Source organism: Manacus vitellinus, unplaced genomic scaffold, assembly GCF_001715985.3.
Source record: "Manacus vitellinus isolate BGI_N305 unplaced genomic scaffold, ASM171598v3 scaffold_2_pilon, whole genome shotgun sequence".
Classification (NCBI taxonomy): domain Eukaryota; kingdom Metazoa; phylum Chordata; class Aves; order Passeriformes; family Pipridae; genus Manacus; species Manacus vitellinus.
In genome coordinates, this window is record NW_021940208.1 from 37,095,695 (window position 1) to 37,114,544 (window position 18,850).

At 35.9% G+C, this 18,850-nt stretch overlaps 1 protein-coding gene across 1 annotated transcript in view; it reads left to right on the top strand.

Annotated features, from left to right (window-relative positions):
- The window catches only part of UCHL3 (ubiquitin C-terminal hydrolase L3), a 41,469-nt gene that overhangs the window by 14,446 nt on the left and 8,173 nt on the right, over positions 1–18,850 (top strand). The window lies entirely within an intron of this gene.

Sequence of the window (18,850 nt, forward strand, 5' to 3'; positions counted from 1 at the left end):
AGATCTGTAGTACATCACACAAATGGAACAAACATTTCATGAGAGTTTGAAAAGTTTTACTTCAGGAAAAAAAATAGTGCAATACTTGGTTTGCGATCGTCTGTGTGCTATTCGTATACAATACAAATTCAGATAAATTCTCACTAATGTGTATATTTATTAGCACTTATGCCCCAACAGATTGTGTGATATGGAAAGTAACCTAAAAGCTGACAAAAAAACCTTAAAATCAACATAAACTTGAACATTCAGCATTTTCCTGCTTCAGTTATATGAAGTCTATTTTCCATATTTCCTGTTCAGCTTTCAGTATCTGTTCCACAGAAAAAAAAAAATTAGATTGCTGCTAACACTGCTTTGACAAAACCCTTCTATGTTGGGCTGTGACTCCAACGACTCATCCATTCTCTCTTTTTGCAGTACAGTAGGTGAGGTTTTCTTTCTCTTGTGCAGTGTCTTCTAGACAACGCAGGAGAAAGCAAAGCAGTTCTTTCTGCTCCCCCTTACCTTGTTGGGAAATGAAAATTAAGAGAATTGTTTTAACTATTTCTGTTTAGATAGTCAACTTCCATTGTGGTATTTTCTTTTCAAAACCACACCGCTCTTGCTTCTTTTCTCTTCTTCTTAATTAATCAAGATTCAATTTCAAGAAGAATCATCAGAACAAATTTGTATTTCTCTTCCTTTACTAAGTTAGACACTCAAATCTGGTCTGGTTTTTTAATAAATGAGTCTTTCCTAGATATTCTTTGCAAACTCAGTGTGAGAGATAATTCCAACAAATTGATGAAGACAGAATCTTTTCCTAAGACCCTTGTAAAAGAGAAACTTCTTTAGTTGTTTTGATGTACTGTGACATGCATTCAGGGAATGGTCTGTCTGTGCCATCTTCTGGCAGATATTATGGAATGATTGGGAAAGAAAATGCAAAGGTACTGTGCTTCTGAGAGTCTTCTTGAAGATTCAGGAAACATCTTAAGTGATGGTGGAATCTCTTGATAAGGGACAGTTAACTTCTTGAACTGCTACTAATTAATTTGTTTCCTGATCAAGATAACCACATTACAAAAGATTAATAATTGTGTGCAAAGATGAAGACTTTTTTTCATAATAGAAATTTACAAGATTTTTCTTAGCAATTATGTCTAAACACAAATATTAAATAGGTAGTTCCCTTGCCAAGTATTTATTATTAAATTTTGTATAACTGTATCTGGAAATAGTTCAATATGGATATTCCTTGGACTAGTAAAATAGATTTTTCCTATCTTTTTGTTTTCAAAGTTGGAATAGTACAAAGGCTGAATACATTTCCTAGGACCATTATTTTGGAATAGTTCTAGTCCATCAAACAAGGAGGGAAGAAACAAACAAGTTGTCTTACTGCAATATCTAAAGTCCTACCTACAGTAGTTAAACGGGCAGCAAGGCCTCTCCTGTTGTCTGTACCCGAGGAATTGTTTTACTTTAAAGTACTATTCTTCTTAAGCAAAACAAAATATGAAACGTGAATATGCTGAGAATGATAGTTAAGAGTTGGAATGAGTTAATCTCCTAGCCTTTTCCCTTCCACTGGTACATTTTAAATGTCACTGTATAGCTCTTCATGTAGTGGTTGAAGGGACTGATGAACAGCATGACCTTGAAGATGCTGAAGTTACCATATACAGGTCATATGAGGTTGTTGACTTGTCCTGTGGGGTAAGTTGGTGATTTCTTGCACCTTTGGATCAAGAAAGAAGAGAATCCTCTTCCTCCTGCATTGCGCTTCAGAATCTTTCCTTTGAGTAAAGTGGCTTATTTAGTTGCTTAATGATAGTAGGTGCTGTAGCTCTGTGACCAGAAAGTTCTTTCTAGATCTTCTACAGATTTAAAGATTATGAAAACATGCAAGCCTGCTTTTTCTTCGGATGATTAACTTGGCTTGCTTGCTTTGTTAGAATAGCCTGCTCTGTGGGTAGTTCTGTCCCTTAGATAGGCATTGCATTCTAGTGTTCACTCAAATTCTTCTGAAAGTGTTCCTGAGGCTTAACTGTATTAGACAGAGTGACTTCCAAAAGTGGGATATATGGCTGACATGGTTAGGAAGCTTTGCAACTGCTTTCAAGATTCTTTTGTTTCCTTCTACCATGCAAAATGCAGCATAACACCACTGAGATAAAAGTAAAATTTTTGAAGGTTTAAAAATAGCGCAGACTACAGACAGGTTCTCTTCTGATAATCCTGTTTGATTGGGGTTGTTTTAGTGGGTTCTGAAGTCTCAGATGTTTGAGAATTCAGCCTTTAATGCTTCTAAGTAAAGCTGTTATTTGTTGATTGGTCCTGACAAGTCTTGCTAAGTCTTCACAAGGTTTTTTTTTATAATCTCAATGAGTACTTAGTTTTTACAATACGCTAATGGATTTTCTGGTTTTGTTTCTGTTTCATGTATGTGATTGTTTCAAACCTCAAAATAAAGCAAGTCTAGCTAGAAATAAAAATTAGAAGTAATAAAATACAGCAATGCTATCTTTCTAGTATCTGTGTATTCACTCATCTTGTCTGATGAGTAGGATTTTTTTCTCTTTTAGGGTAATCTGTAATGAGATTTCTTTTTCCTAAATTCCATATGTTTTGAAGAAGAGTTCTCTTTGGGTAAAAAAAACACATTTGGCAAGATACTACTTGTATAACTTCAATCTTAATGGACCTCTAGATTCCAGTTCGTAATTGCTAGAAGAGAAGAGTTATGATGGTCAGTTTGTTTCTGGGATGTATCATCTTTGTGTGATCTATTCGGATGAAGTATTAAGATGAATCACTAAGCAACTGGATTGAAAGTGAAAACTATAGAATGTTCTGCCTTGATGGGTACTTTAACAGGCTTCCCAAGTTTGATATCTGTGATTAATTTGTCTGAAAAAAAAATGGCTGTGTTTCTATCTGCTTTCTCTGACTTTCAGTGTTGCACTTAAAACATTTACAGGCCATCTACAAACTGAATTAGAACTGGGTATCCTCTGGGGAGGTTTTTTGTATTGGTTTTTTAATGAAGTTTACTGAATTTTTATTAAACTACTTAAATATTTTCTTAAAAATAGAGATTTCTTTTTTTTTTTTTCTTTCAAGGAGATTAAACTTTAAGACCTATTTTTGCTAATTCATTTCAAGTTTGCAAATTAAAGGGATTGTAAACTTGGACTTACCCTTCAGGCCAGGTTTTGGACCAGGTTCTGTGGCTCCATGTCTCACTTCATTGCTGTAGAGCAATAGGTGAAGCAGTCTTATGGGTGCTTCTATGTGTAAAAAATGTAGGTCTGTTTAAAATTACTTTGGTAGCAAAGCAGTAAGATCTGGGAATGGTTCCACAGGAAAGTGTCATGTTGACTTCAAGGGTGGCTTGATTCTGATCATGTGTTCAAGTACCAAAATGAGGGCAATTAATGTAAGACTCCTGTAACAGTCATTCTGTTTAACTTTATGCTACTGAAGCTTACACCTTCTCAAGTGACAGGTATCTCATATCCAGAGCTGCCAAAAAAAAGGATCTAGGTGTTCACCATAAAGCTTCATAGATGCAACACACTCTTTTCTATGTGATAGCTCCCGAAAGGCAGGTATTGCTGAGACTAGAGCATGTGCCAGCTACCCAAGATCCTCTTTATTCTTCCATGAGTCTTCTGCTGAGCATATACTTCTGTTTATAATATCTAGGATGTCTGAAGATGTGAAAAATAGAACCTGTTTCTTTGGAGAACTGCACACACTTTTAAGCTGATCCTTATATTATTGCTTTATGCTGAGCAGTGTTAGGGTTTTCCATTTGTTTGTCTTGCTTCTTTTTTTTCTTCTTGTTCTTCCTATGCCTCCTTCAGTGGTTCATGAGCTGCTGAAACCCTGTACTGACACATAGCTTAGCATTTCTGATACCCTCTTACAAAAATAGAAAAACACACCCCCCTTGAAAAATCGCAACCCTTCAAAAATATTAAAATGCTGTACAGTTTGTGGATCTGCATTAGCCATCTAATTAACAGTGATCAGTAATGACTAAGTTATTTGAGAGAGGAAAAGTAGCAATCTATGGAAGTGATCAGGGTTAGGTTCATATCTATCTTTTTTTTTGTATTATTATCTTGGCTTCCTTTCATAACAAAACAGTAACTATTTTTACATAATGGATCAGAAAATCTGAGGGGAAAATTTTTTGAAAATGGGAAAGCATGTTATTACACGAGAGTGACATCCAGGTCTAGAGTCTTTTGCAGAGCAAATAGCCTTTTGAATTTTGAGTTGGGAAAGAAATTTATTTTGTATTCTACCTGCTCATTTGCATTAATAATATAAAGTTATGGTATAGTTTCCTGTGAGAGCATAGGAAAGGAGGAAAATGCAAATTGTTTAGCTCAGTTAAACAATGATATGCTATGATTCCTTGAGGGATGTTATTCCAGGTAGAAGATATTATCTGTGCTGATTCCTGAAATAAAGGACCCTTTTAATATGTAAGTAGAAGATACTTTTGTTTTACTGTCTTTCTACTGGCATCAATATCCAGTACTTTTGCAGCCGTGCTTCATTACAGCTTAATCCTACAGTAAGGAAAATGGCAAGCTTTGCCACATAAAGTTCTTTTTAAAAGATAAATTGGCTTTTAGTCAAGGAATTAGATCTGTAGAATAATTTGTATTCAATTTCTGCATTTCTAAAGGCTTTGACGTGCTTAACTCTTGTTCAAGCGTTATTTTGGTAATAGTATCTGAAGTTTTAGCTAGCTGCCTGTCTCTGTGCCTGTTGAAATCATTCTGGATTGTCAGATTACCTACAGTATCTTCTGTATTCCATGAGCTTCCCAAACAGTTTCCTGAAGGAGTTCATCCTTGTAGCCTTGTTGGAGCTAGTGCTGGCACAGAGATGTTACAGGCACACTCCTGGGAGGAGAGGAGAAAGTTTTGACAGGCTAGACTTACATCAGCTTTTGCTTCTGTGGACAACAAATACTCAAATAGTTGTGGTGTTAAGTAACTAGCAGGCTATTTGTGCAACATCGGGGTATCACTAACTGCTGACAAATGGCTTTCCATATCACTTTTTGTTGTAAAGTTTAAATGACAGAGTGAACTTCTTATTATGTTGTGCGGTACTTGCAGCATATGGAACCACTTTTTTCTTTAAGGTTAAAGTTTTTTTGGACAGGGGAGTTTTAGCAAAGGTTATGCATTACTGCTTAGCAGAATGCGATTTGTGGTCTTTAAGAAGTTTACTTGTTTTAGTGTTGTTACAGCATGGCTCAAAATAATGTTTTAGTCAAGTAAATGAACACAAGTGGCATGGCCACTTGAAATAGCTGTGCTGGATATTGGTTAGGGACTAATAAGAGCTTTTGATTTTTAGGAGAAAATTAGGAGCTCTTATATTTGTGTATTTTCTCTCCTCTTCCTCAGAGGCTGTTAACAGTGTCCAGCTAAATGAAGTTTAACCTACAGTGTTTCAGTCATTAGTTGCTATGGAAGAGAGAAGAAAACAGAACTGCAGTATAAAATATATCAACTATTAAGGGGAGCAGAGAAAATACTGGCTTTGGTTCTGTAAATCCTCCTGTTTGGGAGTTTTGTTTTTGTTATTTTAGTACATTTTGTACATCTATTTACCAACTGAAAGCTTCGGCTACTGGAACTATATGTTGAGCTGAATGAGGCTCAGAACTGAATGGACTGAGATGCTGCATCTGAGCTGCTACTTCAAATGGAAACAACATTCTTGCACCTCATTAGACCTTTATCAAAACTATTGATGGTAGAAAAATCAGCCTTTGAAAATCAAAACTAGTTTTGACAGAGAGTCAAAAGTCACAAATTAGAAGTCTCAGATGTTCACAAAATACTGAAATACTTGCACACATCAGTATATTTACTTATATACTTTGTGTTCACAAGTATGATCAGGAATATTTTTAACATGGATTGAAGTTGGCAGCTACTAAAAATGCTACCATAGCTTGATTTCTTCCTTAAAACATAACTGCGAACTGTAGTCTGTAAATTTGTTTAGTGTGCCTTGAGAACTGTAATATTGCTTGGAATGCACTAAGTTAGACTTTGATCACAGTAACAGTTGTTAACGTTGGCAAGAACTAAGTAGAGTCAATGCACTCTGTGCCCAACTGCTATAAAACTTGAACTTTCAAAGATCTCTAGTTCCCTGTGGCATATACAATTTATTGTTAGAGAAGAAACATAAAGAGCTTCCCTTTTGCTCCTGCCAAGAGAGCAGGATTATGTAGTGGGATTTTTGTCTTAAATCACCTGTATTCCTCGATGTTTCTTCTAAATAATCCATAGTGTTCAAAAGAAACATTTGCATCTTGGGAGAATATAAAATTAATTATATAACTGTTTCTTAGATGATTTTTGTTTAGCTTAGCATTACAGAACAAGCATGTAATCTTTCTTGTAAAGGCAGTAAAGTTGCCTAAAAATGTTAGCTGTGGCTTTTTCTCTTTTGCAGTCTACACAGTAGAAGTGTAAAAATAAGCTTTCTAGAATCATGTGAAGTGTTTTGGAAATTGTACTTGATTAGTCTGTGACTCATTGCATTGCCATGTTATCTAACGTGTCAGTGTTTGAGACATGCAATAATCTAATTTCTATACTGAGCAAATAACTAGTAAGGTATTAATATAGTATTGCTCTGAATTGTTATTCTGGATCTTACACTTAACTGTTACATCTGTATGAAGGAATTCTGATTTCTAGGATGAAACAAAACTATAGAGGATATTCGCACCCATAAAGCAACCCATGAATTTAAATAACAAGTTTATAAGAAATAAAAAACAAGTGAAAGTACCAAAATGTTTCTACAGTTTTGCATCCAACATCTCTACCAATCAATTGCCATAAGTTTGGTTTTGTTTTTCTTTTTTTTGCATCTCTCCAATCCATAATGCTTCCTGTGCTGTTCTTGCACTATCTGTGAGACAGCAAGCAGCAGGTTATAGCCATGTGTGACAGCCAGTGATGGTTGAGCTCACACTCAGCCTCTTTCCCTCAGCCAAAAGGGAAACTTGTTTGGCCCTCTTTTTTTAATTTATCCAACAACTAATTTGGGGGGATAAAATTAGAAGAGTTTACATTTCTTAAGATTTGCAACATTTTACCAATATGGCTGAGGTTAGACAGAGAATTGATATTTTATCAACTAACTTTGCTCAAGGAAGCACTCCAAAAACGTAGTATTTGATGTGCAAAAATGCTGTTCAATTTATTAAAGGCAAAAAATCCTGTGGGGGAAAAGCTATTTGAAAAAAAATCTAGTTAATTTAGCTTTTGCAGAATTCCTAATTTGAAATTCTCTTTTTTTGTAATTCCACTAATTTTTGATCACAGAAGTCGCCATTGTGATAATCTAGCTTGACTTTTGCCTGACATAGACCATAGAACTTAAATTTAGGTCTTCAGGGAGAGATAAATTATCACTAATTTTGGAAAGATTTTTTTGGGGTGCTCTGTTCTCACCATTTTTCTTGTCTTTACTCATATGTCTAGCAAAGTAATACTCTTAGGATATTGTCCATTCTTAATCATGAATTGAACTGTCATGGAGAATACTGTAAATATTTTTATTTTTACTAGCTGAAGAAAGATTAATTATACTTACTGGTGCAGATGTTGATCACCTAACACATGTAGCCCAATTTGGTTTAAAAATTATAGTCTCTGCTTAAATACGTATTGCTGCTGATAATTATGGTGTTCACTAAAGAAGTAGGTCTGTGAGGACTGGAGTTTATGACTAACTCCCTAAGAATTTGCATGTTGTACGGGCTTTTGTTGCATGTAAGGAAGTCCTAGTTAGGAACAAGGTTTTTCTTGCAGTTGAAATACTCATAATGCCTCCAGTTTGTTTGACTTCTGTGGTGTATTGTTGGAGATGAGCTCATGAAGCATCTTCTGCCCTTGTGGAATTCTTCCTTTGTCAGGCTCCTCTGTCTGGCTGCTTATCTTGTTATAAAAACTTGAAGAAACTAAATGTCTCTCAAAATTTCACCACCACCACCACAACAGGCTTGAAATGCTGTTAAAAGATTTAAAATACTTGAGAAGTGATACATAGATTTTAATTTGTATATTAAAAAACCCACTAAGGATAATCACTCCTAAGGAAGAAAAACACTTAGTTTGAACTCTAATACAGACCCTTTAAAACATTGTGTTTCACTCAATAATGAGCAATTATTTAAGCAAAACAAAAAAGTCTTCAAAAGGTGATGGGGAAAAATTGTAGATATTAAGTACACCCTCTCTGAATGTAATCTTAAAGCTGTAGTAACCATTATATTGCCCATTTGACTGGAAAAGTTGCACTTTTTGTTGTTGATTCAACCTTCTCCCATCTCTGCTCCAGAGTTTAGTGTATGGGAACTGTATAACAGTTTGTTGGGAGGAGTTACTGCACTCTTATGGAACAGTGCAATGGAGCAGATGCAGAACATGTGTCAGGGCCTCTGATCCCAGGGTTGGACCTATGAAACAATGACCACGACTGAAATTATTGTATCTCCTTTTGTTTCCCAAGTTTCCAGTGATGCTGGTATGCAGTTAAAGCTAATTTGATCTCTGTCCCTGTGCAATTGGCATTTCTTTCTACACAGTGACACAACCTCAAAATGGAGGAAAGAAAGCCCCAGTCCAGCATAGTTTGTCAGCTGATAGGCAGGGAAGCTTCCTAAGAGGAAAGTGGCATGGGCTTGAAGTTCCTCCTGAGAGGATACCCTGAACTTGAACTTCCAGATAGATGAATTTTTGTAGCCACTAGCAAGTTAGTCAATATTTCTTCTTAGAAAGAAATGGTCATGCAATACCAGATGCTGCTTTGTCCTGTCAGATCTTCAGTGCATTAGATATGAACTGAGATACTTTGCTGGATTGGGTTCCCCAAGCAAGATGAGCACACAGATCCCTGTTTCTAAAACCTGACAGGTCTGGGCATGGGCCAAGTCGTGAGCTTCTCGGCACTGTCAAACTTCTGCACTTTTAGGGATGTGCAAAAGCACAGCTCTTAGTGCCTGACAAACTTTATACATGATTCCTTTTAGATCTTAGATTTAAGTCCCTCTAGGTTTTAATAACTGGTTATATATAGGAATGAGTTTTGGATGGGGGCAGATGGTAATTGCATGAATATTTTTTTGGACCTACTCCATGAAGCTTTTAAGTTCTTTATAATGTGTCGTTTGCATTACAAACAATAAATTTAATGTACTTACTGGTTTATATGACAGTAACATTCAATTCTATTTCAGGGCTTTTGTTTTACCACTTCAGATATTTGGCCTATTACAGTTTTCAGCACAGGAATATGTTCCTGTGATCTTTTCGTCTTGTGAAGTTAGACTAATTCTCCCTTCTCTGCAATTTCTAGCTGTTAATAAGTCTTGTTTGAATAGAGTCTTGAGTTATGATTTGTCGTTCATATTTTAAATTGTAAATGTATCCTTTGTTTGAGGATGTATATTTAACATTAATTTCATAGTAATACTGACATGTAATTCTAATTTATTTTTTTTTTAATATTCAGTTGAAAACAACTTCAGTTCACATAGCTTAATTTGTGCTTATTATTAAAGCAATGCATAGAATTTTCTGGCTATTGCAGCCTTGTTAACTAGCCATTATCCAGTATTAACTGCTTTTCCAGAATTCCTATATACCGTTTCTGAAAATTTGACTCTTAGAAATGCAAAAGTATATTTTAAATGGAGAGGAAATTTCTCTTTTTTTTAGTTGATTTCACTAGAGGACTCACTAGTACAGGAAGTAAAGGACAAAAAGATTCAATGAATGGAATTTAAAATTAGGAGAAATACTCACTAGAAATATTAAAATATTAATTGCCCTAAACTTCATTCTATGCTATAAATTCAGTTTTGAAAACCTACAGTCTTTTCTGGTCTTGTTATATTCCAGCAAGGGGCATTTTTAATATATTCACATTATTTTAGCAATATTGTCCAGAAAATAAATAAGTACTATCAATAGGAATGGTGAAATTGTAGAATTGTGGTAGAAGTGGTAACAAAAGTGAAAAAGGGTTTATGAAAAAATCTTTCAATATTCTGGTCATCCCTGTACTGTTAAACAAATCTTAAATTTGATATTGTTCAAAGTCTTCTAAATGGTTTTACAGTAATTACACAGGAGTGCTAAAAGATAGAAATTTTTTTTGGAGCAAAAGTATACAGTTTAACAGCTTCCACTCAATGGAATGTATGAAAGCCAGAGTAAGTTCAAACTCTTAGCAAGGTTTTTTGGTTTCATTTTAAGTCTTTCTCAGTAAACAGGTATTACTATACTGCAGATTCTTGGAAGACTTACCAATCTTGTCTGTTTGTAAGCTGGCAGCAGCTTACAAAATTGTACAATATACTGTGGTGTCTTGCCTTTTATCATGAACTGTCTAGTCAGCAAAGCTCTTAAATTTCTGCCCCACGGCAGGTTCTTCCTTCCAGAAGGAGGTCTGTGGGCTGTGAGGACTTCTAGAAGCAGTGTTTTATAAGTCATCTTTTGAAATTTCCTTAGGCATGCTGAGAATAAATTGTTTTTAAAGCCATCTGATATGTAATCTAAATGTAAAATGTCTCAGATCAGTTCTTCAAGTGAAGAACATGGAAAAAAAAATCAGTAGTAGAGATAAATTGTAATAGCCATTAAGCTCTTTAAGTTTCTCTTGTCGAAGAAGTATAAAAGTATTGTCATTGCTAAATTCCTCTTGATTCATGTAGTTGCATTTTTGGCTTGGAAGTTTTCTGGTTTTGTCTTCTTTCATGAGGAGCTGCTGATATGTAAGGGTGGATCAGAATGCTTAAAATTCCAAAAACCCAAACTGTGACAAACCTGAGGAAAACTATGTTCTCTGGACAGGTTATGAGACTTGGTTACACTCCATGTTTGTCTTGGAGCTCTACAGTTTCTACTGTAGTTGATACTTGCTCTTCATGAAGAATTCCTAACCCTGTCTTTGTTCTTTAAGGTCAGCAATGTGGGAGCAGAAAGAACCAATTCATTGTCCCATTCTTAATAGAAAAAAAAGAAAAAAAACCAAAACCCTAAGATTAGTTGCTTCAAAAATAATAAATAATACAAAGAAAGTAAATAGTTTTGACTGGCACTTATGCATTGATTAATGAGTGAACATATTTTCTTTTTTGGAGAAGCTATCTAATGCTTGGTTTTCACAGCCCCTACTACAGTCATTCTATTGAATGCATAATTTGGGGTATACCTTAAGGAACTGCAGTTTCTATGCTGCCTGCATAACTAATGGATTTGCAAGCAGCTGGCAGGTCTCAGTGCAGATAAGTCAGGTATCACTGATGAGTATGTTTGGTAGCAGGTCTCTGCAGGGATTGGTCCTAAGATCTCTAGTGTACATCTATACTGTTAAACAATGTGGAAGACAATAACGAGCTGACCTAATTGCAGCCTTCCGAGTACCTGAAGGGAGCCTACAAGAAAGCTGGAGAGAGACTATTTACAAGAGATGTAGTGACAGGACAAGGGGGAATGGCTTCAGGCTGAAAGAGAGTAGGTTTAGATTAGATATTAGGAACAGTTCTTTACTGTGAGGGAGATGAGGCACTGGAATAGGTTGCCCAGAGAAGTTGTGGATGACTGATCCCTGGAAGTGTTCAAGGCCAGATTGGATGAGCAACCTGGTCTAGTGAAAGGTGTCCCTGCCCATGGCAGGGGATTGGAACTAGATGATCTTTAAAGTCCTCTCCAACCCAAACCATCCTATGATTCTATGATTAAAATACACCCAAAAACCTACAGGCAGTGTGAAAAGATCAAGATATAATAAAGCACCAGACATCAACACAGGACAATCTGGATTGTCCTTTAGATTAGCTTCAAAGAAAGGAGTAATCTTCTGAGGACAAATAAAAGCTGTGTAATTAACACAAAAGATAAACTTTATTTCTTGACAGAAGGTGAGGAGGTCATCTAAAGATGACATTGGGAAAGTAATAGTGGATCATGATACGCTAAAGGTGAACTCCTTATTTGACATCATGACCAGATGAACTAATGTAATCCATTTTTCCATGTTCATGTGATCATTAAGAAGGACTAGAAAGGTTGCCTTTGTGTTTAGCACAAATGTATTTAGTAAACTGTGTGAATATGTTACTTACTGTCTCTAGCTATAGACAGGATTGATGGAATATTTTATTCTGGGTTTTTTTCAGTAGTAATAAAATTGTTAAGCTTGAATGTTTGTTTTTGTTTTGTGAGTATGTCTGATTCAAACAAAACTTGAACTTATTTGGTCCTGTGGCCTGTGTGGGACAGAAGATCAAAACTAAATCATCACAATGGTCCTTTCTGATCTTAATATATTTACTATAACTTTGTCATTTGGAGCTGAGAGTCATTTTTAATACTTCTGTGGTCTTTCTTCTAATAGTAACAATTTGAATGGTTTAACATAGTCCTACTGCTTCCACGGATACTAAAGGGATCCTGAGTGTTAATGGCAGTACTGCCACTGGCCTGCTATTTTAGAAGAATAGGTGAAAAACTTAGGAAGTTGCATACCTCACCACGGTAAGCTTCCCTTTTCCTTTGCTTTCCTTTTATGTTAGACGTGGAACAGTAAAGAAACTCTGGGCTCTGTTACAATAGTTATTTGATTCATTTTAAATCCCAGAGTAGCACAACCTAGTTTTCCCAAATTACCAAAGAATTGTTGCTCACAGCTTTTGTAGCTGTTGACAAAACTGATTCATTCTCTGTTTTCAACTGTTCCTTCCATGAGATGATAATTAAATCCCTTCCCTCCTCACTTTCCAACAGTCTGTCTCTTGAATGAGTCAGTTAACTTGTATTCATATTATAAAGTTCCCTGGGTGTGAATAACCTCTAGCTTATCTGATTATAAACTTGATATTTGGACGATGTCTTTGCTTATTCTCAGTGTTCCTTTGTCTTCTCGTTCAAATTCAACACACTCTTGATTATTATCTGTGTGATTTGAGCAGTTAAAGGACAGTATACTAAATAGCGGACATTTTTGCAGTTGCCTTTTTAGGGATGTTGCTTCAAGTTTAAGTGGGCTAAGTATGTTCTTTTTTAATGTTTATGTAGTCGTCATCGTCCTCGCTGTCTTCACCACCATCCTCATCGCAGCCTCAGGTTAGCCACAGCAGAACGAAGGCTTCTCCATTGTGTCACTCTGCATCCCTCTCCTGGGCCAAACGTAATCATGTAGGTCCTGCAAAGGCTACCAGTCCATCAATCCGTCTTCGTCGTTGGCGGCCCTTGATACGCCTTCCATCTGTTGGGCTTCATTCTGTTGTAAGTGTAGTCCATCTTCAGTCTTTTCTTACTTTGACACGACTGGCCTTCTGCCATGTAACTTCGGTCTTCAAGGCATCATTTTTTGTTGGGGTCTTTTCTCAACCATTCTTAGGATTTCTTTCTTCCTGGTTTTTTTTTTCCCCCCTTTCCCCTATGTCGGACAGCAAAAGTACATCATTTCATGCTTTGCTGTCCAGGTATTTTTGATTCAATACACATGCCAAATCATTTTCAAAGCATAGAGGAAGTCTGCCTTTCATAAAGTGGCTTTTTTTTTTTTTTTTTGCCATAGGCTCCACATCCAACCTCTTCTTTTCACCTCATCTTCATAGCCTTTCATTTGGATGTGCTAAACCAAGGGGCTTCTAATTCTTTGTCATGTGATATGATTTCTTCTGTGTTTGAGACCTGGTTAAAGTTCTCTTATGCTAAACCTAGTCTCCTTTTCTTTCAGTAAGTCTTGCTTAATGGTCCCTGGGTATTTCAGTAAAGATAAAATGTTTACTGTAATCCCAAGGGGCTGGTTACTTTCTCAGTTGACATCTGTTTCTTTATCCAGTTTGTAGGCATACATTCTGGTTTAAGATGAAGACATTCTAATCAAAAAAGCTCATCATCAAATGCTTATACTTTTTTTCTTCTTCACTCACAGACCACAAATGTATCTTGAAAATCTGGAAAAAAAATTACATGCATGGAATAACCAATATTTCTGAACTATCCTATGACCACCAACAGAAACACCGAACTGAAAAGGGTCATTTTGTTGTATTTCATCCTGCTTTTAAGGAGTGATCACACTTTCAATGCGCACATATATTAAAAAAATCTTGATACTTAGAAGTCAATGGTCTTAAATACAAAATTGGGACTTGATTTTGCTTTTATCATTCTTTGATAATGACCACATTTCACCTGTGTTACTAGAAATTCTTCATTGAGGTATATGGATCTTTTACTGAGGTGAAATAACTATTTCTGACGGTGGTCCATTTTCTTTTTCATTCATTCCACATGTGGAAATTCTTAATGTTTTACTGCTATTAAAAATTAGTGTCAAATGCTTCCATTTCTTTATAGATTTTATATTTTTATCCTGATAAATATCTTAGGATGAGACCTCTTCCCAGACTCCTTTCTCTTCATGCGAATGATAATTACTGTTATGAAGTACCAAGCTCTCTTGTAATATTCAGAAGTATGGAACATTCTTGATGTTATCATTTAGAGCTAGTTAAATACCTTGAGATTTGAGGAGCTGTGGAGTTAAGCACAGAGTTAAGTTCTGTCCAACTCATGCCTCTTCCTCCCCCATTTAATATTTATTTCATTGACATTGACAAACATCTGACATTTTACCTGGGGATTTTGTTGTTTAGCAAAGCATGGAAAATTCTCTGACATATTTCTATAATTTGAAACTGGATTCTTTTATGAATTTGACTTTTATAAGCTTGTTGTTAACAAAAGACTTTTTGATAAAGACTTGAGCTTGAGTGTGCCTGCCTAGAATGAAAGCATTAATTGACCATGAGTTTACTGCAACAATAAATAAATGATGACTTATCTAAAGATGGATGTCACAGCATAACCTGTAGTGATTATAGCAGAGAACAAGTAGAGAGTTTTAATTACTTCAGAAAATGTCTAATTCAACTCCTCATCCATTGGTAGTGAACATTTGCTTTAAAAATGTTTTTAGAAAATTATAGAGTAAATAGCCTTCAGTACAATTGTATTAGGCAAAACAGAAGCTTTCCACTGAAAAATTTTAAAATACTACTCCTTAAATCCCCTGAGACCCTGTCTTCATCTGACAGATTAAAATTGTAAGGCCTATATGTAAAGATTTATCACTGAATACTGTATAGTTTGGTATCTGTTGGTAACTACACATTGCTCTCATCTTTACACTTTTGTATAACATGCCTTTCCAAGAAAATTTAAGAACACACAACTTAGATGTAAATTAGTTTAATATACAGGAAACCAGACAGCATTTTTGACAATAAAGCTGCCTCAGGTGGCTTGATAAAATTTGAATGACAAGGTAGTATTTATTGTCCTATTAACAAATATTATTAGTACAGCTCTGATCATTCTGCTAGATGTACAAAGAGGCTGAATTGGTCTCAGTGTTGTATTAGACCAACCTATGAGAAATATATGGGCATTCTAATATTGCTTTTATTGAGAAATCTGTGCTCTTCAAGGGGGAGAGGGGAAAACATGCTGTATATTGTGTTTAAAATAGAGTTGAACTTTCTCGTAGTTCTAAATACATTTCTACTACTAAAACATTGACAGATAGGCAGTAGATTGTTTCAAAATTTAGAGTGAAAGTCTTAATGCTGGGAGACTCTCTTTATACTCCTTAAATAAAAGCACTTTCCCTACTTGAAAACTTTCCTTGACTTCAGTGGTGGTTGAGCTTGGATACAGGTGCCCACCAGGCTACTTTATCACTGCCCTTCTCAGCAGGCCAGGGCAGAGAGAAAATAAGATGGAAAAAAAATTTGTGTCAAGATAAAGTCAGTTTAATAAAGCAAAAGCTTCACATGAAAGCAAAGGAAAACAAAAGGTTTATTCTCTACTTCCCATCAGCAGGCAATGTCCAGCCACTTCCTGGGAAGCAGGGCTTTAGTATGCATAGTAGTTGGTCAGGAAGACAAATATCATAGAAACGAATGCCTGCCCCCCTTTTCCTTCTCCTTTCAGTTAGCTGTTATTGCTGAGCAGATGTCAGATAGCAGGGAATATCCCTTTGGTCAGTTTGGGTCAGCTGTCCCAGCTGTGTCCCCTCCCAAGATCTTGCCCACCCCCAGACTGCTGATGGGGGATTAGAGAGACAGTGTTGACACTGTGCCGGCACTGCTCAGCAGTAGCCAAAGCACAGGTGTGTTTACCAACACCTTTCCAGCTACCGATGCAGAGCACAGCACTGTGAGGGCTGCTGTGGGGAAAAATTAACCCCATCTCAGCCAGAACCAATATGCCTTTTTAGAGTAGGTCTCCAGATGAATTAAGAACATACAATAGGAGGAAAAAAGTCGAAAACACTGTCCTAAAATGTTCTATACAAATCTGATAAATTGCAGAAGTGGCAAATTTTTAAGCTCATGTAACAACCTGCTTCATTAGTAATGTTGACTTTTCCTGAATCCTTGTCATTTTCTCTTGTTTTTTCCAGCTTATCTGTTCTTTTAGTATCTTTGCTTGCCTTTCATTTTGCTGCCTTTTATATTCAAGCTAATTTCCTAATTCTGTGAATCTTTTCTACACTTTTCAAATTTGAAAACATGCTCTTAGTTTTTTCACATTTACTTTCTAAATCAGACTGAAGTTTCTGTTCTTTAAAGAAAAAAAACAGGAAATACTATTTAGAGCAGCACACTGCTGAATACTTCCTCTTGCTTATGGATCTAAAATGTGTTTGTGTAAGTATTCTGTATCCAGATACTCTGATCCTTGATAGAACCTGTCTATGAATTTCACCTTCTTGCTTGACGTCCTCCCATTCAAAATCAGACACTACTAGTCCAGTAGCTTGGAATTGTACCTCACCTGACACTTGCATATTCTAGCTGTGGTTGGTGACACAGAGGTAATAAGCTCGAGACAACTTGTCTACCATGGCAGCAGACCAGAAAAATACTAAGGCAAAGGAACTTCTTTTCCATTTTTGTGCCAGCACTCAAGACAGTCCCTCAGCACCTTTCTCACAGAAATTCTTACTCATTATTCTGGGCAAGGGATACTTTGAGCTGTGCATGTTCAACTGTGAAACTCCAGAGCATTTCAAAACCATAAACTCACTGCAATATATTGAGCATGAATAGAGGTGTCACTGTTTCGTAAGAATGAGCCAGAAATAATCTTGCTAAAACTTGTGATCATCATTCCAGTGGTCTTTGTTTTAATTGCAGTACTTCAACCAAGATTCAAATGCCTTTCACAATCTTAGACGGTATATTTGCCCAAGCATGTTCCATGCTGCAAAATGGAAAATACAGGCACCTAATCTACCCAATAGCAATTGCATCACTTTTTCCATCTAAACCATACGTTGTGTAAACTTCATTTTTGGTTATGTTTTTTTTTTGCTTCTCGTTACTCCTTGTCAGTGAATTTGTATATTTAAACTCCCAAGGTTTTCCTTCTCTTCGACTGCAATTACTTTTGTCATGATTTTTCAGTTGGATGTATCTGAAATTTTTTATTCCTCAAGGTTCTGCAAAATTGTCTTTTCCATATCAGTCTTTAGTGCTCTTCTTCCAGAACCCAACAGATTCCTGATGCCATTTTCTTGATTTAACACAAGTGGTGGTTTTTTCCTTTCCCAGTCACTACTTGTATTGCAAAGCATTCTACTAAACTGGTTTGTGAGGCTTCTTGCTTTGTGCCTTTCTCTCCAAAGCAAGTGTAAGGAAATAGTAAAAGTACAAGATTTAGTTGGAAGAAGTTCCTGAAATCTGTCATGTAACATTGAATCTGCTTTTATAGTGTGGTCTTTCATGAATTTTAAGCAGGATGTGGTGAGGTTTGTTCAGTAGATCCCTGAGAGGAAGGCAATTTTTTTTTCCAATTGTGAGTTTGTCCCAGAAATGCAGCTTTAGGGAAAAGGAACTGGTTACACATCAAATTTTATAACCAGTTTTGTTTTAACTTAGCAACATTTGAAGAACATAGGATTTCAAATGTATGAAAATTGAATATTTTCTTTTAGATTGGGATAATGGTCTAAGTGCATTACCAATATAAGTTTGAAGAATTATACTTCATTGGACAGGTTGATATGATTAAGCAAACAGTGATATGGGGTGTACCACTGAGTTTCTGAAGTTTAGTGCAACAACAGGAAAGAAGACTGTTTCAGTTCATGAGGAGAGTTTCATGCAGTAGTGAAAAGTAAAATTAAAGGAATTTCTCAGTACAAGAAGGAGTAGGAAGGATTATTGTTTATATAGTAAAAACTTCGGAAAGTACCATTGTAATTACCAATTTGAAATTGCTAGTGAAGAATAGAGGAAGGAATGTAGATGTTGTTTCAATAGCATCAACTAACGAGTATTGACCTGAGACAAGTCAATTAAAATTGACTTCTCACAGCAGTCAGCAATTGTTTATTATTTAATTTGAATGTATAGGTTAGCAGAGAAGGCAGTCAAATCCTCTGAAAAACTGGGACTCGGTCATTTAAGTGCTTTTAATGTGGTATACAAAATTAGAGGGCACGACAGCCTTGGCTGTCACTTTTGTATGTGAGGCTGGGTATTCATGAAGATATGCTCTAATATTTTCATTGAGCATTACCTCAGTTACTTGAATAAAAATTACAGTTGAGATGATGTTCTCAGAACCACCACTTTGAGTGCTAAACTTTCTGTATTTTTCTCCTTTAAATCACTTTCAAGGCTTCTGGTCTTTATTTTTCAGGATGGATTTTCTTTTGAAGAAGTAAATTGGAAAAGTGATGTCTGCTAATCCATACTACCAAAACTTATTTCTTA